This window comes from Stegostoma tigrinum, unplaced genomic scaffold, assembly GCF_030684315.1.
Source record: "Stegostoma tigrinum isolate sSteTig4 unplaced genomic scaffold, sSteTig4.hap1 scaffold_177, whole genome shotgun sequence".
In the NCBI taxonomy this organism is placed as follows: domain Eukaryota; kingdom Metazoa; phylum Chordata; class Chondrichthyes; order Orectolobiformes; family Stegostomatidae; genus Stegostoma; species Stegostoma tigrinum.
Genome location: NW_026728117.1, coordinates 146,926 through 170,756, shown reverse-complemented (window position 1 = coordinate 170,756; position 23,831 = coordinate 146,926). Strand labels below are relative to the sequence as shown.

The 23,831-nt window shown below is 43.3% G+C and overlaps 1 long non-coding RNA gene across 2 annotated transcripts in view; it reads right to left on the bottom strand.

Annotated features, from left to right (window-relative positions):
* Positions 1–20,265, bottom strand: part of LOC132207843 (uncharacterized) — a 127,222-nt gene extending 106,957 nt beyond the window's left edge. Inside the window, exons 1-3 of one of the 2 annotated variants that reach the window (XR_009443903.1) lie at positions 20,109–20,265; positions 12,765–12,824; positions 11,092–11,256 (exon numbers count right to left, since the gene is read on the bottom strand). This is a non-coding gene — a long non-coding RNA (uncharacterized LOC132207843). Of the gene's footprint in view, positions 1–11,091; positions 11,257–12,764; positions 12,834–20,108 lie in introns of those variants that run through there. The other variant, XR_009443902.1, reaches the window with a different exon arrangement.
* Positions 20,266–23,831: the final 3,566 nt, after the last annotated feature.

The following is a 23,831-nucleotide window of genomic DNA, read 5'->3' as shown; positions in this document are numbered from 1 at the left end:
GCCAGCTATGAAGAGAGGTCGAGTAGATTAGGATTACTTACATTAGAAAGACGGACATTGAGGGGGGACCTGATTGAGGTCTACAAAATCATGAGAGGTATAGACAGGGTGGATAGCAAGAAGCTTTCTCCTCCCAGAGTGGGGGACTCAATTACTAGGGGTCGCGATTTCAGGGTGAGAGGGGAAAAGCTTAAGGGAGACGTGTGGGAAGTTCTTTACAGAGGGTGGTGGGTGCCTGGAACGTGTTGCCAGCAGAGGTGGTAGAGGCAGGCACAATATCATAATTTAAGATGTATCTAGACAGATACATGAATGGGCAGGAAGCAGAGGGATACAGATCCTTGGAAAATAGGTGACAGGTTCAGATAGAGGATCTGGATTGGTGCAGACTTGGAGGACTGCAGGGCCTGTTCCTGTGCTGTAATTTTCTTTGTTCTTTGTTCTTTTTTCAAAGCACTGGCCATTTTCACCTACTCGTACCACTTCTGCATCCGCAAAACCGCAGCAAGTCATGTAAAGTCAGGTACACAAACAAATGAGGATTTTTGACAGTAATAAACAAGCAGGCTGGAACCTTTCTCCACTAGAGTGTAGGAGGTTAGAGGTGACCTTAAGGTTTATAAAATAACGAGTGGTATAGACAAAGTGAATGGCAAGAATCTTTTCCCTAGGCAAGGGGCTTTCCAAGAATTGGAGGCATATTTTTAAAATGAGAGAACAAAGATTTCAAAAGGCATGAGGGTTTTTTAAAAATATATCCAATTTGTGAGTGGAATGAACTGCCAGAAGTGGAGGAGGATGCGGACCCAGTCACAACATTTAAATAAATACACGAATAACAAATGTTTGGAGGGATACAGGCCAAGCAAGGCAGGTGGGACACGTTCGGGATTATAGTCAGCATGGAGTAATTGGACTGAACGGTCTGTTTCTGTGCTGTATGACTCCAAATCTCTATCTGACATCGACTCACATAGATCCACACTTGGAAAACTAACTTACTTTTCTCGTTGCAGAATTACAGTTTTATTTCTGAGATCCAGCATTTGCAGTACTTTAAAGCACTAAGAGGTGCATGACTAAAAGAAGAAAATTAATATTCAACAGTCGTGGCAGAATCAGTCCAAGTACCTTTTAAACCATTTTCCCCTCTCAACCTAAACCTATGCTGCCTAGGTTGGGACTCCCCTACCCTTGGGAAAACATCTTGGCTATTCACCCAATCACAACTCTCTTGATATTATAAATTTCAAATAAGGTCACCCCTTGGCCTCAGACGCTCCAGGGAAAATAGTCCCTGCCTATGCAGCCTCTACCTGTAGCTCAAAACCTCCAACCCAGGCAACATACTTAATCTTTTCTGCATCCTTTCAAGTTGAACAACTTTCCTATATCTTTCCTATAGTAAGACGACTAGAACTAAACGCAGTATTCCAAAAGTGGCCTAACCAATGTCCTGTATAGCTGCTACATGACCTCCTGACTCCTATACTAAATATACTTACCAATAAAGGCAAGCGTACCAAATGCCTTCTTCAGCACCCTGTCTAGTTGTGACTCCACTTTCAAGGAACTATGAATCTGCACCCTAAGGTCTCTTTGTTCGACAACACTTCCCAGGACCATATTATTAAGTGCATAAGATAAAATGTAAAAGTAAAATGCAAAAAGAAATTGGAAGATAATACCTGCACTTAAAATTCAGTCCCAGTTTTGCAATTATACATTGTCTTTACATTGATACAATGCTGTGATGAAATCTACAGCAATTTAGGAAGTGGAACAAGGGTTGGGTACAGGATGAGAATTTCTTTGCTGTAAAAGTGGAGATATATAAAACCATGGTATCATCTCTGTAAGAGAATGTAATTATAGTGTACAATGTTTACTCACTATAACGGTTAGGATGGGCAAAAATTGAAAAATCTTGTTTTCATTTTTTTTCCCAAACACACTAGTGATGGTCTGATCTTAGCAAAGTCTGAAAAAGATTTTTTTGTTTCTTACCCACTGACTTGATATGCTTTTTACTTCATCTAAAGTGGACTTTTAAATATCAAGTCTTTTTGCAGGATTATACACTAACATTCGGTCTGCAACATGTTTTAGCAACTTCAAATTTTATTCCATATTTGCAGTTAAGAAAATAAAACAAAATCCATGCCTGTCATAGTTTATGAGCACAGTAACACTATTTTTATCATCATAGAATCTCTATAGTGTAGAAACAGGCCCTTCGGCCCAACAAGTCCACACCAAGCCCCAGAACATCCCACCAAGACCCATCCCCCTTATCACCCACCTAATCACATCCCTGAACATTACGGGCAATTTTAGCATAACATGCTGTATGTCCTGCAATGTTCCTCAAGCTCCATGCTGTGTTGTCTCTGATTCCAGTATCTGCAGTTTGTTGCTATCTCTAAATTAGAATACGTTGTATTCATCAGGGAGCTTGACTAACCAGTATAATGAAATCAGTATAATGAAAATAATACAATGTATAGGGGCATCCTCAAATCCGATTGCTAGACTACAACCATGAAAACTATCCTGATCTTGCCGGTGCTATCTGATTCTTTTTCCAACAAAATCTCTCGGTGGACCAATTTTGATAAGATGCTACTAACTGGGCTAAATAAATGATGCATGCACAAAACACTCCACGGCTCCAATAATCCAAAAACAGTCCACAATTGTAGCCTCACTGAATTAGAAACAAAACACAGAAATTGCTGGAAGCGCTCAGCAGGTCTGGCCGCAACTGTGAAGAGAAATCAGAGTTAATGTTTCGGATCCAGTGACCCTTCCTAGACGCAAACAGGAGGATTGAAATAGGTAAAGAATAAAATAGCATTTTGTGCAGAACACAGTCACAATAAAAACTTCTTCCATTATATATCTGGACTTGTAGCTTTGAAAAATCAGAACTGAAAATACAGATGGGATCGATCAGCAGCTACAAGCACCTTGTTTAGCATTTTGAAACATACGCTTCAGAATGGTTACAGTCTCCTTATTTCAAACTGTTTCTGAAAGCATAGCTGGGTGTTTTTGTATCAATAATTCAAAAACAATTACTTACTCCTCATAAGCCATATTCAATAAACCGTGGGAGGTTATTGTTCACAACATTGCAGAGTAGCTCAGGTGATTGCTGGAGCAATTCATTATAGGGTCAGGTGACCTCTGCAATTGAACAAGTGTTATACAGAAAACTGAGTACTTTCAGATCAGGACAGTTTTTAAAAAGGTTTGATATGTAAAATACTTAAATTGGCATTTCCTCCCTTTATAGCCCCGCTGGTAAAACTTTTAAAGAATAAAAAAGTGAAATACAACAGCTCTCCACAGAGGTTACAAACCACATTTTGGGTCACCTAGCTACTGTAATTAGCAAATTTAAAAGCTCTGACACCACAAAAGATTATAAATGCTTGCCACTTCCTTTTTACTGAAGAGAACAGCAAGAGTGCAGGCAAAGAAAACTACATGGTTAAGATCATTTCTTTCATTGAGGCTACAATTGTGAACCGCTTAAATGATTGGAACCTTAGAATGTCCCGCACATGCATCACGCATTCAGCCCAACTGCTGGCAGCTTACAGAAATCAACCAAGAGATTTTGGGAAAAACAACAAAAAGGCACCAGCAAAATCAGGGCAGCTCCCATGACTGTAATCCAGGAACCAGATCCATGGATACCCCCATACTTAATGCTTTTTACACTGGCTAATCAAGCTCCCTGACGCCAATAATGTATTCAGCCCACCCATGTTGATCACCAGGATCCTTAGCTTATGTTGTGTACTTGATATGGCTCAGATACCAGTTGGATGTAACAATTAGTATCTGCATCCTTCAGCTAAGGCAGGTGCAAAAACAAGAGTGCACCCGGAAAAAAAAAGCATACTTTTTTTTGGAATGGCAGGAGATACAGTGTAGGAGAAAGATGAAAAATACGGGATCTGCACAAATTACCACTTATTTCTGTCTTCTTGCTTGAATACCATTCCAATACATTTAGTCCAAGACTCTCAGGTGAAGAATGCCCACTTGAGAGAATTATCAGAGACCCTGGAATGCAGAGGGAGCTAAATTCTTCCTAGGCGCATTGGCTAAACGAAATCAGAAGAAAACAGTTGTCAACACTCTACTGAATTCAGCTGGCTGTCTTTCCTTAGTATTCAGATGCAATGTGTGATGAAGGTTCATGACATCACTTGGGAACTTGGATTTTAAAGTAGACGAACAATGGATTTTAATTCTTTGTAGAACATTTTATTTTAAAAAAAGAATCAAAGATCATTTAAGGGTGTTAAAAACACCATTTCTAAGTCACGTAAGTTTAGCTAAATGACAGGAAGACCCCTTCAAAGCTTTGAACACGAGTTTAAGAAACCCATGTTAAGTAATAATTAGGCCGAGTTAGCACTGGTTTTAAGATCGGGGATCAACTAAAGCAATATCAGGCCAATGCAAAGAAGTGTGTGGAAAGAAACCAGACAACAATCTATGCCAGCTCAGTAAGGTAATTTAGTGTGGAATTAGTACTGATGCTTCAGGTTTCGGTGTCTAAAGTTTATTGCTGGTGGCAAAAGGGAAGAATCTTTTTAGTTTTGGTAATGAGTTAGTTCCAATAGCTCTTGTAAACTGTTATAGTTGGTGACTTTTGCATAATAAACTTGTCCAAAAAGTACACTGGTAGCCTCATGTGACTGACCTCCACACTGTGAATAAAGAGGGGAAAAAAAGGAAGAAAATGCATGACCTGTCAAGCCAGGCCTCACTCTGGGATCTGACTCATCAGTGCTACTAACAGCAAAGATCAAAATACAATGTATTTAAATGAACAAGACAATGGCTGCAATAGGTATCTTTGGGGCAATGACGTACAATTGGTAACAAATTGGGGATAACAAAATGTGGAGCTGGATGAACACAGCAGGCCAAGCAGCATCTTAGGAGCACAAAAGCCGACGTTTCGGATCTAGACCCTTCATCAGAATGCACAGTTATAAAGAAAGAGGTCTTCTCCAATTATTTGAATGCTAAATATATTTACATCCGGTGGGCAACTTCAGGTACTCTTATAGCATGTCTGTACATAACAGCATGAAATTCCATAATCCTTATTGCACATAATAGGAACACATGGTATTGAATGTATTAGTATAAGCTAAGCATTGGTTAAAATGTAGAAAAGAGTCAGGACTAATGGGGCATCTTCACTTTAGAAAGACATAACTAACAATGTCACAAGGATCAGTCTTGGGGTCTCAATTATTTGCAGTCTATACTAATGATTTGGAGAAAGGACAGACTGTAACGCACAGAAGCATAGAAAAAGTGCATTAACTTTTAAAAGGGAGCACATGCACTGCTTTCCCCATAGCACTTTACAAACACCAAATTCTAACGTCCTGCCTTCCAATCCACAAGTACTCTACCCAACTCCACACACAGTTGTCAAAAATATGGCAGATGGAGTTTAATGTAGGGCAATGAGGTCATGCACTTTGGCAGGAAGAATCAAAAGACAGACTACTGAAATGAAAACAGATTCCATACGAGCACAGCAGAGAGTGATGTGGATGTTCTTGCACTTCATGATTATGGATTCAACACAAAAACATTAGCAGGTATAGCAGGTAATTAAGATGGCAAACAGAATCTTGATATTTATTACTTGGAGGTTGGAATTTCAATAATAGTGAGGTCTTGTTGCAATTGTATTTGGCATTTGTTTGACTTGGTTTGATTTATTATAGTCACATGTACTCAAGTACAACAAAAAGCTTCATTCTGCAAGCAGTACAAGGAGACCATAGCAAGCAAGGACATACAGATTATAGGGTGCTTAGACAGAGCAAGGCATACAGGTCACAACTGCACAGGAGGTGCACAAAGCAAGAACATCATTTAAAGTTACAGAGTCCATTCAACAGTCTAACAGTGGCAGGCAAAAAGGTGTACTTAAACCTCCTGGTGTGTGGGTTCAAGCTTCTGTACCTTCTGCCTAATGGAAGAGATTCTGAGAGAGCATTACTGGGATAGGAGCAGTCTTTGATTACTTTAGCAGCCTTTCTGCAGCAACGAGAAGTATAAACGGAGTCCACGGATGGGAGGTTGACTTCTGTGATGGCGTGGGCTATGCACACAACCTTCTTTAGTTTCTTGCAGTCCTGGGCACAGCAGTTGCTGTACTAGGTCATTATGCACCCAGATAGCATGCTTTCTGTAGTGCATCTCATCCATGCCCCACTGACAGTATTGATGTGACTGTGACTGACAAGCTGAATCTTCCTCACCTCAAGTTGCAAAAAGCGCATTGACCTATCAATTACTTTGATTTCCATCACAAATCTCCTATGACCTTACCTCCAATTACCTCTACTTTGCTATTGCCTTTCCCTCTCCAGTAGCCAAGGGTCCAGACGTATCTTCCAGTGAAGCAGCGCTTCACTTGTACTTCCCACAATCTAGTCTACTGCATTTGCTGCTCTCAATGTGGTCTCTTCTGTACTGGGAAAATGAAGCATAGACTGTATGACCACTTCACAGAATATCTATGTTCTGCCCACAAAAAAGACCCTGAGCTTCCAGTGGCCTGCTGCTTCAACACACCATGCTGTTCCCTGGCCAGCATCTGTCTCAGCCTTGCTGCAGTGTTCCAGTGAAGCTCACTGTAAGCTGGAAGAGCAATACCTCATTTTCAACTTGGGGATCCTGCAACCTTCTGGACTTGATATCGAGTTCAATAATTTTAGGGCCTAAACTCTCCCGTGTCCTAGCCACTTACCTCCACCCACCAGGGCCTGTTATCACATGGCGACAGCAAGAACTGCTGATGCTGGAGTCGGCGTCAATACCGTGTGGAGCTGGGGGAATGCAGCAGGCCGGGCAGCATCGGAGGAGCAGGAGAGTTGGTGTTTCGGGTCGGGAACTTTGATCGGGACTGGCGAGGAGGAAGGAAGTTGGGAAATAAATGATCTGTTGTATCAGTTGCTCCCAATGTGGCCTTTGCATTAGTAACCGATTTGCGGAGCGTCTGCCACAACCTGTCAATCAACCTTCCTACCTATCACCATCCCAGCTATCTTCTCATCTCCTCTCCCACCCCCCCACCTCTATTTATGTCCCAGCTCCCTTCCCCCCCTCCCAGTCCTGGTGGAGGGTCTTGACCCGTGGTGTCGACTCTCTTGCTCCTCTGCTGCCCGACCTGCTGTGTTCCTGCAGCTCCACACTGTGTTGACTTGTCGTCACATAGTCTGCCATTACATGCTACCAATTGTTGTCACTATCGGTCCCCATTATCCAACTGCTCTTATCTCTTTGGACTCTACCCTAACCTATCATTTACTCCTTACCCTCTCCACCCCAACCTATCTTCTGTATATAAACAGACATTTTCCTAGCAACAACCAGTTCTGAGGAATGGTCACTGGACCCAAAATGTTACAGATGCTGCCAGACTGCGGAGTTTTCCAGCAACTTTTATGTTTGTTCCTGTCCAGTACCTTTCCTGTTGCTTTGTTTTATCCATTCCCTCCTAAGATCAGGCAGTTTGTTCATTTTACTTTACCCGTTGCAGTGCCCTGTTCTATCCCTTGGACTTTTCAATGGTTTTGTCCTGAGTCTATTAATTCCTCCCTTACTTTATCACTGTACAGATTAAAATGAAGCCCAACCTCCATTAAATATTTTCCTGTCAACCAAAGTATCTAATTTTTATGGGACTGATATCTGAACCACATCTTTCTTCTAACTTTCCCTCAGACTAACACTACCTCAGCCTTGTTTCTCACTAAAACAAAATTAGTCGTATGACTCAACAAAGTTTTCTTCCATCCCTGCACGAAATTAAGTCACCAAACAAATTTCTAAAATGTCAAATGCAAGTTACAAACTGAGTTGCTCTGACAGAAACCAAAACATAACCTGGTGATTTTTTTTCTTTTTGAAAAATATCAAATCTTTCCCCTCCCCAACTGATTTTCCTATTTAGAAAACCCAGAATACAAATTGTAAAACATTATTCCTTTATCTGTTCTCATTCATTTACCAAAATTGCATATGTGTTGAAATTGTTTCAATTTAGAGTCCTTTAAGGGGAACAAATTTGCTAAATAACATTTGATGATCTTAGTCTTGTCATTCTCCTCATCCTCCTCTCCACCGCACCCGCCCCCCCCCCCAACTCACCGAGGGTTACTGACTGCATCTGTTCTTGCATCTCACCCAGCTTTAAACCCTAATGCTTTGATCCCTGAAGGTTTGAACAAGAGCAAAATATCCCCCTCCCCCTCTCTGTTAGCCTGTCCCTTTCTGTCTGAGTGAAATTGAAATATTTTACGGGCTTGTCTTATATATAGGTATTTAAGTACTAGTGTCCCAAATGTAAGTTGCTATTTATTGTGTGTACATATAAATCTGCATAACAAGATAATGAGAGGCATAGATAGAGTTGATAGCCAGAGACTATTTCCTAGGGCAGAAATGGTTAGCACGAGGGGTCATAGTTTTAAGCTGGTTGGTGGAAAGTATAGAGGGGATGTCAGAGGCAGGTTCTTTACGCAGAGAGTGGTGAGAGCATGGAATGCGTTGCCAGCAGCAGTTGTGGAAGCAAGGTCATTGGGGTCATTTAAGAGACTGCTGGACATGTATATGGTCACAGAAATTTGAGGGTGCATACATGAGGATCAATGGTCGGCACAACATTGTGGGCTGAAGGGCCTGTTCTGTGCTGTACTGTTCTATGTTCTATGTTCTATGTTCTAACAAAAAGGCCATATTTTATGTGACGATCAGTAACACTTGAAAACTTGCAACAATTTGTCGCCAGTAGTGCTCTGAAGTGGCTTGATGGTGCACTCCTTCATACACTGGAATGAAACTCCAAAGATCACAAATTCTCTTTCAATACCGTGTTGTAACAGTGACTGCATCAACCTGTGTTTATGGGCCTGACTGGAAACCCACACAACATGCATAAACAAAAAAATAATCTAAGGTGATAGGAGAAAAAAATGTATGTCTGCAACGTCTTTGAAAAGCAATTATTTGTAGCGGCTGCAAGCCCATAAGGAATCTCGTTTCACAGATTATATTCATTTGCACTGCAGGTCATGCCAGTCAGAATCAGTTTTCGTTTCATGATAGATAACTAAAATGTCCATTACAATGAACTTTGGTTGATCAGAAGATTTTAAGGAAGGACTATGTCTTGTGTGAGCTGACGGCATTACGGGATGGAGAAGGTACATGCACTGCTGGCATCTTGACACCATTGAATGAGCAAGCGTGGACGCAAAGGTTGTAACAGGTAACAATTGTACAGGCAATATCTTTTGAGCTCCTTCCGAGCAGGCCTGTAATACTCTAAAGCTGTGCTCGACCCTCACTTCCTCCACCTTACGTACGCTGCCTTTTCTTTTTGACAAGAAGCACCTCTGCACCCGTCATCCAAGGCTCCTTAATCTTACCCCTTCTTACCTGTCTCAGAGGAACAAATTTATACATCACTTGCAACAACTGCTCCTTGAACAGCATCCACATGTCTGCTGCGCCCTTTCTGTGGAACAATTGCTCCCAATCTGTACTTACTCCTGTCTGATAGCATCATAGTTTCCTTGACCCCAGTGAAATATCTTCCCCTGGTAACTGCTCCTTTCCCTTTCCATGGCTATGGTAAATGGGAGGCTCTTGCGGTCACTGTCGCCAAAGTGTTCTCCCACCACGAGATCTGACACCTGTCCTGGCACATCGCCGAGCACCAAATCCAAAATGGCCTCCCGCCTCGTCGGCCTGTCCACATACTGAGTCAGGAAACCCTCCTGAACACACCTGACAAAAACGGCTCCATCCAAACCATCTGCACTAAGGAGGTTTCAATCTATATTGGGAAAGTTGAAGTCACCCACAACAACAACCCTGATACGTTTGCACTTTTCAACAATCTGCCGGCCAATGAGTTCTTCGATCTCCCAACTGCTATTTGGGGTCTGTCGAAAACCCCCAGTGAGGTGACTGCTGCCTTGCTGTTCCGAACTTCCACCCACACTGACTCAGTCGACAAACCTTCCTTGGCAACCTCAGCCCATACAACCGCAGTAGACGAGTCCTCAAAGGCTCTTTCAGCCGCCGTTAGACTGTCCTTGACCAACAAAGCCACACCTCCCCCTCTTTTACCACCTTCCCAGACCTTAATGAAAGATCTAAACCCGAGAACCTGCAACATCCATTCCTGACCCTGCTCTATCCATGCCTCCGAAATGGCCACAACATCGAAGTCCCAGGTACCTATCCAAGCTGCAAGCTCACCTACATTATTCCGGATACTCCCGGCATTAAAGTCGTCACACTTCAATCCAGCTTGCTGTCTGCCAGCACACTTCTGTGACAGTGAGGTCCTGACCATGTCCTCCCTATGCTCATCCTCCTGTGTACTAGGACTACACCTCAGTTTCCCATCCCCCTTCTGAGCTCGTTTAAATCCAACCGAATGGCACGAGCCAATTTGCCACCCAGGATATTCGTGACAGCACAGACCCTGGCACCTGGTAGGCAACACACCAATCGTGAGTCTCTTTCGTTCCCGGCAAATCTTCTATCAGTCCCTCTAACTATTCAGTCCCCAATGACTATCACTCTCTTCCTATCCCCGCTTCCGTTCTGTGCAAGAGGGACAGACTCTGTGCCAGAGACCTGCACCCTACTGCATACCCCTGCTAAGTCATCCCCCGGAACAGTATCCAAAATGGTATAGTTGTTTTTCAGGGGAGCTACTGCAGGGGATTTCAGGGGAACGACCACAGGGGAAGGTTAGTCAAGCTACACCGGGTAAACGTGCATTTTTGGCTGAAGAAACATGTGTTTCAATGTGAGCTAATGGAAGAAGACATGGAGTCAAAGCTAAACATTTCGACAAGAAGACAACCATTCTTAAAAGCAGCATACAGCGTGAAAAAGAAATGAGCTGCTTTAATATCCACTTAAAATTTATGTGGAATATCAGATGGAATTTTCTTATTGACTCCATTGTGCAATCATGTCGAGCTAAAAATGTTAACTGCATTAATTAATACTAACCAGAAACGGACTTTGTAGTAAATGGTTTGACGATTTTCTGTGTCTGGAACATCCCTTTTTCTTCTCGAACGAAGATCGTACCAACCTATGGTACCAAACGGTGAGTCAAACGGATGGGACACATAATCTTTAAATTCCTCATCAAAACAGTCTAATCGTATGGTTCTGTGCAATAAAAGAGAAAGAATAAACATGTTTCCAACAATTTTGCTGATGTTTACGAACAGAATGTTCAAATTCAAAAAGTTTGGGCTGGCATGTCTGCTTCCTCCAGCCTGTTTAAACTGTTCCATTCAATGTGAAATTTGTGATAAGTTTTAGCACACAGGTCTATGTGATCTGCGCCACCACCTTCTCTTAGTCATACATGTTTTCCAAATCTTCCTAATACATTCCTTGAAGTGTTCAATGAGATTTTGATTTTAAATCTTATCGTCATATTCTTTTGATTCTCAAGCATCAATGAATCTGATGTTGCCGCCATTCCATGCAGTGCACAGCACGTCAAACAGGAGTCTTACTCTTGCCATGAGCACTGAGGTAGTATGGGGTCACAACTGTCTCATAGTTCAGAATGAAATTCTACATATAGGGCTATGAAGAGTCATGCAGTTAATTTAATTTGACATGCTATTTCTTTTCTTCACAAATATGCTGGATTTAAAGTGATCTTCACCCTCATTTAAAATGAATTCAATATCCAACCGTCTGTAAAACTACCATATCCAAATTTTAATTTGAGTTCAGTGTTACACAAAGAAATGACTTTTTTAAAAATTATGTTCGAGTCAACATTAACATTTCATTCCCTGACAGCGGGTGAACTTACTTTTGAACTCCAATTTTCCTTCGGTATTAATGGAGAGATGAGCCTTTTTGCAAGCACCGAAAGGCTGCACCAGTTTATGCTAAAACTTACGGAACTGTAAGTTTCACAAATATGTTCCTATTAAACACTAATTCCTATTGAAGCAGTATGAGCTAAATTCATTCAACTGGACAGCAAAAACGGTCAAGATTTTAAAAGCAAGCAACTATTTTGAAGTCACTCTTCGAACTAAATTCCATCTTGGTGTGTGAGAGTCCATAGGTTCCTCACTCTCAACGAACCATTCAACTGTCATGCAATTACTGAAACACACAGACAAAAAACATCAATGTTAACAGTCACTAAGATTTTGAGAGTGATTTGGAATTCGTACTCATTACCCCCTGGGGAAAATCTGTTCCAATCTGGATAGTACTCACTTATTACCATCCCACCTACCTTCTCCAGCACCTCCTCCCCCTCCACACTAATTGTTTCTGAGCTCCCTTCCACCCTCCATTTCTCAGGAAGGGTCCTGACCCAAAACCTCAACTTTCTTGAGCCTCTGATGCTGCCTGCCCTGCTGTGTTCCTCCAGCTCCACAATGTGTTATCTCAGACACCAACATTGGCAGTTCTTACTATCTGGATAACTCATTCTCACCTTGTCACAAGTGATTTATACTCATCATCTTTTCAGATGACGCATGTACATGTATATACATAAATATACATATTGCACTTTTATGCCTGAACCACTAACCGAGAGGATATTTTAAAAGAGTCTCTTCATATCTGCATGAAAGAGAAATCATCAAGGTCATAACTTTCATTTTAGGAATAACTCGAACATTCAAAGTACTCACAGTCAGTGTCCCATTTCCTTGACCAGTCAATTTGATGTGAATCTTTCTTCCAAGTGGAAACTATAACAGCAATTATATTTGAGAGTCAAACACTTCATTGCATCACCAATATTTCCTTGTCTGTTTGAAGCATAAGATAATGAAATAATCATGGACAGATTGGCCAACAGTGTAATTTAATGTGTGTTATGGCAACTCAAAATCACAACCATTGAAGTGATCTTTAAAAAGCTGTTGTCATACAACAGAGCACTTTTTGAGATGCAGTGATGAACATACTTCCTGAGATGCAAATAATATATGCCAAATTAATTCCAAAGAATACCTTTACAATTAAAAAGAAACTAAAAATCTCTTTACATTGCGAAGCTTGTCAGATTGCTATTAGTCAATGGAAATCGTTCAGAACAATTGTTTATTCCCAGATGAAAAGGAAGTGTATACATTTCATGACAACAAAATGTGAGGCTGGATGAACACAGCAGGCCAAGCAGCATCTCAGGAGCACTTTTGTCCTCCTGAGATGCTGCTTGGCCTGCTGTGTTCATCCAGCCTCACATTTTGTTGTCTTGGATTCTCCAGCATCTGCAGTTCCCTTTATCTCGTATATATTTCATTTTCACATCTTATCCAAGAGAGAAAAAAAAACACCTTCATGAATGCATTGTCAAACAAGAAGACTCACAAAAAAAGTCATTTGGCCCATTGAATATTCCTCCATCATTTGGTGAGATCATGGTTGATCTCATTACATTTATCATGACACAGCATTTCCACCAAACCCTCCTTATAGCTAATACATTCCGATCCAAGTAACATCCTGGTAAATCTCTGTTTCTGGGCCATGCCTTGTCTTTCTAAATATTTTTTCAGTCATCTACAAATTTAGCCACAGCACATGCACCTCTTTCCTCCAAGTCATTAATAAACAAGCACAAGAGCTGTGGTTCCTTCAGCGCGACCTCATTTCTGACTGACAAGCCAACCCTGGCATCTCTGTCCATTTGTATCGGAGATAATGGGAACTGCAGATGCTTCAGAATCCAAGATAACAAAGTGTGGATCAGGATGAACACACAGAAGTAGAAGGGTATCGGCACAAAACGTCAGCTTTTACGCTCCTGAGATGCTGCTTGGCCTGCTGTGCTCATCCAGCTCCACACTTTGTTATCTCTGTCCATTTGCCTGTTCTTTCTATCGGACATGAATCATTGGCTATTTCGTTCCCAACACTTATCCCCTAACAACCACCTCTCTGTGATACCCAGAGTGATGTATCTGTCAATTTCAATCTGCACCACAAACTCATTCACTTTGTTTCATACACTCCCTGCAATTCAATACAAGATCTTCAGTCTGGCATTTACAGCCACCCTTCTTATCTGCTGCAGCTGAAGTGAGACTCCTGACCATTTCCATACTTTTTGTCCTATTACTTGCTCTGGAAACTTTGCTGAGCACTTACCAGCTTCTAACTTTTTCCACAATTTTCCATGCAACTGAGCTCACCCACTCCACACTTTTTATTTTAACGCCCTAGCCCCAGACCCAGCTCTGTATTTTGCGAGGATACTTGTCCCAATATGATTCTCGTCGAGCCTATAACAACAGAACGACTCCCTCCTTCCCCATACCGATGCCAATGTCCCATGAATTCAAACACATTTCTGCCATGCCACCATTTGAACAATGTACATCTATAATTATGTTCACACCGTGCCAAATTGCTCAGATAATAATCCAGAGATTATTACCATTCTGGTTCTGCTTTCTCACCTCAGCACCTCGGTGCTCATAATCCCTCAGGAGAACCTCTTTCCTCTTTCTTCCATATCAATGGTACCTGTATGGACCACGATAGCTGGATTTCTACTCCTCCCACTTCAAGTTCCTTTGTAGCCGAGATGGAATATCCTGAACCTGGGCACCAGGCAGGCAACACTACTTTCGAGACTCTCGATCCTGGTCACAACGAACAGTGTTCATTCCCCTAACTATACTACCTCTGATTATAACCACGTTTCACGTTTTATCCCCTCCTGAATGTCCCACCTGCACCACCGTGCTATAGTCAGTTTACTCATCTTCCATATACCCTGCACTCTCATCCACACACGAAGAAAGAATCTCAAACCTGTTCGATAGGATCAAAGGCCAAGGTTCCTTCTGCACTACATCCTGGATCCTTCCACCTGCCCTGTTCTTTGTCATTGGCCACTGACCGAGTTTCAGCTAGTTAATCTAAGGTGTGTGACTGCCTCCTGAAGCACAGCATTCCCTGGTAACTCTGCCCCACATGATCTGTTGATTGGTCAAAACTGAGATTCCAGTTCATCAACCGTAAGCTGGAGTCTGGGGCCTGACCACTCCCCCGTCATATAGGTACAAATCATCATCTGGCCTGGCATCTCCATTTCCATTACTTCGATCTTAATTTGATTTGAAAACATTCTGGTCTTTTAGTTTGTAGCCTGTAAATATTTCTCCGATTTACTTTCAATCTGAAAGCTACCGATAATAGATTCTTAAACCAGTAGCGATCACCAACCAATGAACCTGGTTCACCCTCTCGGTCCCTGATTCTGGCTTCAATTCACCCTGTCTCAAAAGAAAAATGCTTATGAACTATCAGGCAAAAAAAGCAAGCAAATGGCACCTCTTACACTCTGCACTGACTTACCGCATTGCCACCAAGTTCCCCAAAATATATATTCACTTGGTGCATTTCACTCGAGATGTCATCTCTTCTCCCAGAACGTGCAAAGCATACTGATCCATAGCAATATACTGCCTTCAAAACCTCAGCTCTTAGCGTATTACTTTTGAGTACATTCTCAATGATTTCTCCAAGTCCAAACACAACACATTTACTGGCTTTCCTCTATTAATTCTCCTCCCAAAACTTCCTCCAAAAACCCAAACAAATTAGCCAAACATAATTTCTCTTTCATCAGGCTATGGTGATTCTGTTTGATTAGATTCTGATTTTCCAAATGTCCTGCTATTATTTTCTTCATAGTTGATTGCCACATATTTCCAACAATAGATGTTAGGCTGGTTCGGTTGTAGTTATCTTCTTGTTGCCTCTCTCCTTTTTAAATAGGGACGTCACATCAGCATTTTTCCAGCCCTCAGATGCTTCTCGAGAATCTGAACCTTTTTGGGAAATTACAGTCAATGCACATACCGACTCTGAAGCTCATTGTTTAGAATCTTAGAAAGTAAACCACCACGGCGAAGAGTCTAATCTGCTTTCACTCCATTAGATTGTCTACTGCTACTTCTCTCATGGTAGTGATGGTGTGGTAGTGATGTGTTTAATTCCTCCCTGTATTCTTCAGTAATAAGGGGATCCTTGAGGTATCTTCCACTGTAAAGGCTACCCTTTTCTCATTGTCGTTGTTCCTTGATTTAAAAATTAACCTGGCCATCTCAGCCGAGCATATAATTAATGGCATTACCTCTAAAACCTTCTCTGCTAAAGTGTTCAATAGATTGCTACAACCTGAAAGAAGTAATTCTTCCCCTAAATTAATAGGCAACCAATTTGAAAATGTGGCCTCTGGTCGTAAAATCTTTCACAATATTAAGGGAGTGCTGCACTGTCACTGCAGGCCCCAAACCCCACCTCTTCCTCCGGTACATTGATGACTGTATCAGCGCCGCCCCTTGCTCCCCAGAGAAGTTCAAACAGTTCATCCACTTCACCAACACCTTCCACCCCAACCTTCAGTTCACATCCCTCACCTTCCTGGACCTCTCAGTCTCCATCTCAGGCAACCAGCTTGTAACTGATGTCCATTTCAAGGCCACCGACTCCCACAGCTACCTAGAATACACCTCCTCCCACCCACCATCCTGCAAAAATTCCATCCCCTATTCCCAATTCCTCCGCCTCCGCCGCTTCTGCTCCCACGATAAGACATTCCACTCCCGCACATCCCAGATGTCCAAGTTCTTCAAGGACCGCAACTTGACCCCCACAGTGATCGAGAACGCCCTTGACCGCATCTCCCATATTTCCCGCAACACATCCCTCACACCCCGCCCCCGCCACAACCGCCCCAAGAGGATCCCCCTCGTTCTCACACACCACCCTACCAACCTCCAGACACAACACATCATCCTCTGACACTTCCGCCATCTACAATCCGACCCCACCACCCAAGACATTTTTCCATCCCCACCCCTGTCTGCTTTCCGGAGAGACCACTCTCTCCGTGACTCCCTTGTTCGCTCCACACTGCCCTCCAACCCCACCACACCCGACACTTTCCCCTGCAACCGCAGGAAATGCTACACTTGCCCCCACACCACCTCCCTCACCCCTATCCCAGGCCCCAAGATGACATTCCACATTAAGCAGAGGTTCATCTGCACATCTGCCAATGTGGTATACTGCATCCACTGTACCCGGTGTGGTTTCCTCTACATTGGGGAAACCAAGCGGAGGCTTGGGGACCGCTTTCCAGAACACCTCCGCTTAGTTCGCAACAAACAACTGCACCTCCCAGTCGCAAACCATTTCCACTCCCCCTCCCATTCTTTAGATGACATGGCCATCATGGGCCTCCCCTGCAGTGCCACAATGATGCCACCCGAAGGTTGCAGGAACAGCAACTCATCTTCCGCCTGGGAACCCTGCAGCATAATGGTATCAACGTGGACTTCACCAGTTTCAAAATCTCTCCCACCGCATCCCTAAACCAGCCCAATTCGTCCCCTCCCCCCACTGCACCACACAACCAGCCCAGCTCTTCCCCTGCACCCACTGCATCCCAAAGCCAGTCCAACCTGTCTCTGCCTCCCTAACCTGTTCTTCCTCTCACCCATCCCTTCCTCCCAGCCCTAGCCGCACCCCCATCTACCTACTAATCTCATCCCACCTCCTTGTCCTGTCCGTCTTCCCTGGACTGACCTATCCCCTCCCTACCTCCCCACCTATGCTCTCTCCACCTATCTTCTTTTCTCTTCATCTTCAGTCCGCCTCCCCCTCTCTCCCTATTTATTCCAGAACCCTCACCCCATCCCCCTCTCTGATGAAGGGTCTAGGCCCGAAACGTCAGCTTTTGTGCTCCTGAGATGCTGCTTGGCCTGCTGTGTTCATCCAGCCTCACATTTTGTCATCTTGGATTCTCCAGCATCTGCAGTTCCCATTATCTATGGGGATTCTGTTTGATTAGATTCTGATTTTCCAAATGTCCTGCTATTATTTTCTTCATAGTTGATTGCCACATATTTCCAACAATAGATGTTACGTTGTTTCGGTTGTAGTTATCTTCTTTTTGCCTCTCTCCTTTTTAAATAGGTATCTCTCATCGGCAGTTATCCAGCCCTCAGATGCTTCTCTAGAATCTAAGCCTTTTTGGGAAATTACAATCAACGCATACACCGACTCTGAAGCTCATTGTTGAGAATCTTAGAAAGTAAACCATCACGGCAAAGAGTCTAATCTGCTTTCACTCCATTAGATTGTCTACTGCTACTTCTCTCATGGTAGTGATGGTGTGGTAGCGATGTGTTTAATTCCTCCCTGTATTCTTTAGTAACAAGGGGATCCTTGAAGTATCTTCCACTGTAAAGACTACCCTTTTCTCATTATCACTGATAATGGGAAGCTCAGATGCTGGACAATCCAAGATAACAAAGTGTGAAGCTGGATGAACACAGCAGACCAAGCAGCATCTCAGGAGCACAAATGCTGACGTTTCAGGCCTAGACCCTTTTCTCATGATCATTGTTTCTTGATTTAAAAATTAACCTGGCCGTTACAGCCTCGCATATGATTAATGGCATTACCTCGAAAATCTTCTTGGCTAAAGTGTTCAATAGAGTGCTACAACCTGAAAGAAGTAATTCTTCCCTGAATTAATAGGCAACCAATTTGAAAATATGGCCTCTGGTCGTAAAATCTTTCACAAATGGGAGTAATCTCTACGGATATACACTATCAAGCCTCTTTAGAATCTTACATGTTGAAAAAATAAGATTTTTTCAATCTTATAAACGCCAATGAACGTAGTCCCACCCTGCCCAACTTTCCTAAGCATAGCAATCCCCTACGCCATTTCCGAAATCAACCCAGTCAACATGAGGTGTATGGCCTCCGCAGCATTCGCTCTGTGGCCGTACATGACTTGTCAGTTACCATCCTGCTGCTACAACTCTACTTCTATTTACGATGCAGTCCTCTGTCCATCCGAACATACTACCCTTGAACACATGGGCTCATTTCATTTGAGACACCTTATGAGCTGTACCTTATCAAATGCTTTGTTGAAATCTCAATGTACTACATCAACTGGTGGTCCTTCATCAGTAATGTTTGTTTCCTTCTCAAAGCACTGTAGCAAGTTTGTCAAGTATTATTTCCCCTTTATAAAAGGATGTTAACTCTGTAGGATGTTATGGCACACTCAGTATCCTGTTATTTCATCTTTCATTGCCGGCATGAACATCTACCCAGGTTAACCTAAATTGGCAATACTGGCTTGCTATTTTGTCGAAGTATCTTTGCAATAATGGTGTTATGTTCACAATCTTTGAATCCTCTGAGAATTTTCCACAATCTAAGGATTCTTGGAAGATTATCATCAGTGCCTCCATTGTATCTGTAGCTGCATTGTTCAACATGAGAGGATACAACTCATCATACCCCTTGGATATTTTCTCTACTGATTGCAGTCATGTTTGGAATTCTGTGCAGTGACATTCACTTTTAACAGTTTGCTAAATACTACCAGGAACAGAAATTGTGATTCAGCTGCAACGAAACTGAAGCTTTCAGCACGGAAGGAAGTCTTTCAATTCATTATGAACCTAATAACTCCTGAAAAGGGCAATACAATTTGCCTCAGTCCATAAATCTTCTTCCTCCAACATCCTGAGATGCATCATCTGTATTTCTTCAAATTTACCACAGATTCTGTTTCAATCACCCTTTCAGCAATACGCATGACAACAATTCGGCATTTTTAGTCCCCCTGTAGCCTCCGTTGCACACGTGCATTGTTAGATGATTATTTATTTGTGTGCCTGCTTTTTTGCTCGAATGGAGAAAGGTAAATTTCTGTTCTTTTGTCATCAGAGCTATTGCCTCCTCACTCTCATCTTCCTTGTTTTATCCTGTGCTGGAATATTTAATTTGTTGACATATCTGAAATATGTGGTTGAATGGATTGGGTTTTGTAACATTGCATTCCCCATAGACCATCTGCCGATGCTGTTGCTTGTTCTAACAGTTATTATCTTGCAGAGTGGAAAATGCAGTTTGAAAGCAATGGAACATTATCGATGAAGAAGTTGATGCATAAATTGCTGCGATCTTCTAAACTACAAGCTCACCTTCAATTCTTTCTCGGTCAGAGCATTGTGCTGGCGCAAATGAATCGTGTTCTCAATGGGACTTCCAAAACCATGGAATTGAATTTGCATATTGATTTCTTCTTCCCTCTTCAGAAATGCAAAGTAGTATCGTGATGAAGCTTCCAAGGCGATGATTGTGTCCTTCAATGAACGGAAAAGTGACTTTTAGATTCACGGAAATATTTCACTACTTCTATAGACATGAAAGGCAAACATTCTCCCTGCATATGACCCAGTCTCATTTTATCGTATCTTTCTGATTTTACATGCCACGGGATAATCATTGCAGTGTAACAGAAATGTTGATCATGGAAATTTATCACTGTTTTCATAAATAATGGCAAATTTTCAACATCTTGCAATTGTATGAAGGCTCAGTCTCATCACACCTCGCCTGCTGCACAAAGACATTCTTACACTGCTTTGAATGTTAGGGCTGAAACAAAACACAATCATGACACAAATGCATCAACACCCCACTTTCAACAGGATCTGATATCCTTGCCAGGCACTGGAGGGGTTGCGGAGACTGGTGAGTGGATAAAGTTGTTCCTCTGTTCAAGCAGGAAAACGGGGACTTTCCAGGAAACTACAGACTGGTGAGTGTCTCATGTCTCAAAGGTATGGGCTAATAAGGGACAGCCAGCATGGCATTATGCGGGGCAGGTTATGTCTTACCAAGTCAGTTGAAGTTTTCAACTGGAGGTGACAAGGGTGATCAATTTGGGTAGAACAGTTGATAACATATACATGGATTTTACGAAGGTTTTCAACAAGGTCCCTCATGGTATGCTCATCCAGAAGATTAAGATCCATGAGATCCGTGGTGACTTGGCCTGCCCATATAAGGCAGACGGTAGCGGTGGAAGGCTGACAAAGATAACACAGTATAGGGCTGGAGGAACACAGCAGGCCAGGCAGCATCAACAATGTCAGCTTTCCTGTTCCTCTGATGCTGCCTGACCTGCTGCGTTCCTCCAGCTCCACACTTGGTTATCTCTGATTCCAGCATCTACAGTTCTTGCCGTCTCAGTGGTGGAAAGCTGTTTTTCTGGCTGCAGCTCAGTGACGAGTGGTGTTCCGCATCGATGTGACTTCTGCTGTTTGTGATATATGTAAATGACTTGGTTGCAAATGTAGACGGGGGATTAGTAAGTTTGCAGATGATATAAGGACCAATGGACTTGTGGACAGCATGGAAGGTTGTCAAAGGACACAGCAAGATACATACCAATTGCAAACACGAGGGGAGAAATGGCCGATGGAATTTAATCTGGGCAGGCATGAGATGTTGCATTTTAGGAGACCAAGTGTTAAGGAAAGGGATACACAGTTAATGGCAGGACCCCAAACAGCAGTGATGTCCAGAGGGATCTTGGGGTCCTAGACCATAACTCCCTGACAGTAGCCACACAAGTAGATAGGGTGGTCAAGAAGGCATATCGCATGCTTGCCTTTATTCATAGGGGAACTCAGTGCAAGAGTCAGGATGTCACATTGCAGCTTTACAAGACTTTGGTGAGACCACACAGAGTATTGCATTCAATTCTGGCCGCCACATTACACTACGGACGTGCAGGCTTTGGACAGGGTGCAGAAGAGATTTACCAGCATGCTGACTGGAATAGAGGGTATGAACGAGAGGGAGAAGCTGGAAAAACTCTTCGTTTTCTCTGGAGCAGTAGAAGCTGAGGGCAGGCTTGATAGAAGTCTATAAAATTAGGAGTTACATAAATACAGCTAACGGTCAGAAAATTTCTCCCCCGGAGTTGAAGTGTCCACTATTACGGGGCATGCATTTAAGCTGAGAGGGGGGAAGTTCAAAAGAGATGTGAGGGGCAAATATTTCACACTGAGCATGTTAAAAGTGTGGAATACATTGCCCGGGGTGGTAGTGGATGCAGATACGATGAAAGCATTTAAAAGGGACTTTTAGTTAAGTGCACGAATCTGCAAGGAATGGAGGACTATGGATCAAGGACAGGCAGAAGGGATTATTTCATTTGTTGTCATGTTTGGCCCAACATGGTGGGCCAAAGGGCACATTCCTGTTGCTGTCGTGTTCCAAGTTTTATGCTCACCTGTGTCATGATTGCAAAAAGTAGGATTGGGAAGAATTTTTGAGAAGCGTTTGTGAACATCATTTCATGTAAGGACAAATGGGATAAGGATTAGGTGACACAGCACAATCAGATCTTGGAGCCCATGATGAATCATAGGGACCTCACAAGCACCAATGATCAGAGGGATCTCAGGATCTTGATGTGCATGCCTGTTGATCCCCCAATGTAATGGACCAGGTCGTTGAAGTGGTTTGGAAGGCAGATTGGATACTTGTCTTTATTAGACTTAATATTAAGTGGTAGAGTTTCAGAATAGGCAGGGTATGTACAACACTGTTGGGCCGAACCAACATTAAGTCAACGATGAGAAAATACAGTGAGACTTGGACAACGATCAGGCTTGGCCTGATAAAGGATAAGTTACATTTGCACCATACAAGTGCTAAGCAGCAATCAGCTCTAACAAGAGAGAATATGACCATATCAAAAAAATTCCATGTCCTGACCCTCACATCATCGTTACATTTTTTTTTAATGTGCAAGTGCAATCCAAGCCATGCAAGGCTACGGGCCAGGTGTTGGAAATCAGGTTAGAACAATTCAGTGCTTGTCCTTGACTGTCACAGAATCCGTGAGCTTAAGAATGTATTTCTCCTGTATTGTAGACTACTGAGGTGCTTGGCTATCCACTAAACCAAGGTTAACACTGATCTAAAACTAAACTGGGTCAGTTATATAATCAGCAGTAGCCAGGTCCATAGTGCAAACCACCCTGCTGTGGGACAGAGTAAGGCAAATCCAAGTGAGCGAGTGTGGTTGGAGACTCATTCGTTGGGGGCATAGATTCTGTCGCCACATTTGAGACACCAGGGCCGCGTGTTGCTTCCCTGGTGCAAGGTCAAGGACATCTCTGATTGGTTGCAACAAATTCTTAAAGGGGAGGGTGAGCAGCCAGAGGCCACGGGGCACGTTGGTACCAATGACATGGGCAGAAAGAGGGATGACATCCTGCGGACTATGTACAAGGAGTTAGCAAAGAGGCTGAAAGGCAGGACCGAGAGGGTAATAATTTATGGGTTGCCACGAGTGCCACATGTTAGAGACTTGTCACAGAAAGATAGGTGAGATGAATGCATGGTTAAGGAGCTGGCACAGGGGGCAGGGTTTCCGGTTCATGGATAATCGGGACCGTTTCTGAGCAAGGGGTGACCTGTCTAAGAGGGATGGGAGGCAAGACGCTGTGAGCGGGTCAGGACAGAGGGGACAAGTCGTTGTGAGTGGCTCACGACGGAGGGAACAAGTGCCTGTGAGCAGGTCAGGAAGGAGGGGCAAGTCGCTGTGAGCAGGTCAGGGCTGCGAGGGCAAGTCACAGTGAGCGGGTCAGGGCTGCGGGGGTCAGAGCCTGTGAGCGGGACACGGCTGCGGGACAAAGTCCCTGTGAGCGGGACACGGTTGCGGGGGGCAGTCCCTGTTAGTGGGTCAGGGCTGCGGGGGCCAGTCGCTGTGAGCGGGACAGAGCTCCGGGGCCCAGTCCCTGTGAGCGGGACATGGCTGCGTGGCCGAGTCCGCTGTGAGGGGGTCAGGGCTCGGGGGGCAAATCGCCGTCAGCGGGGCAGATTTGCGGGGGCCAGCCGCTGTG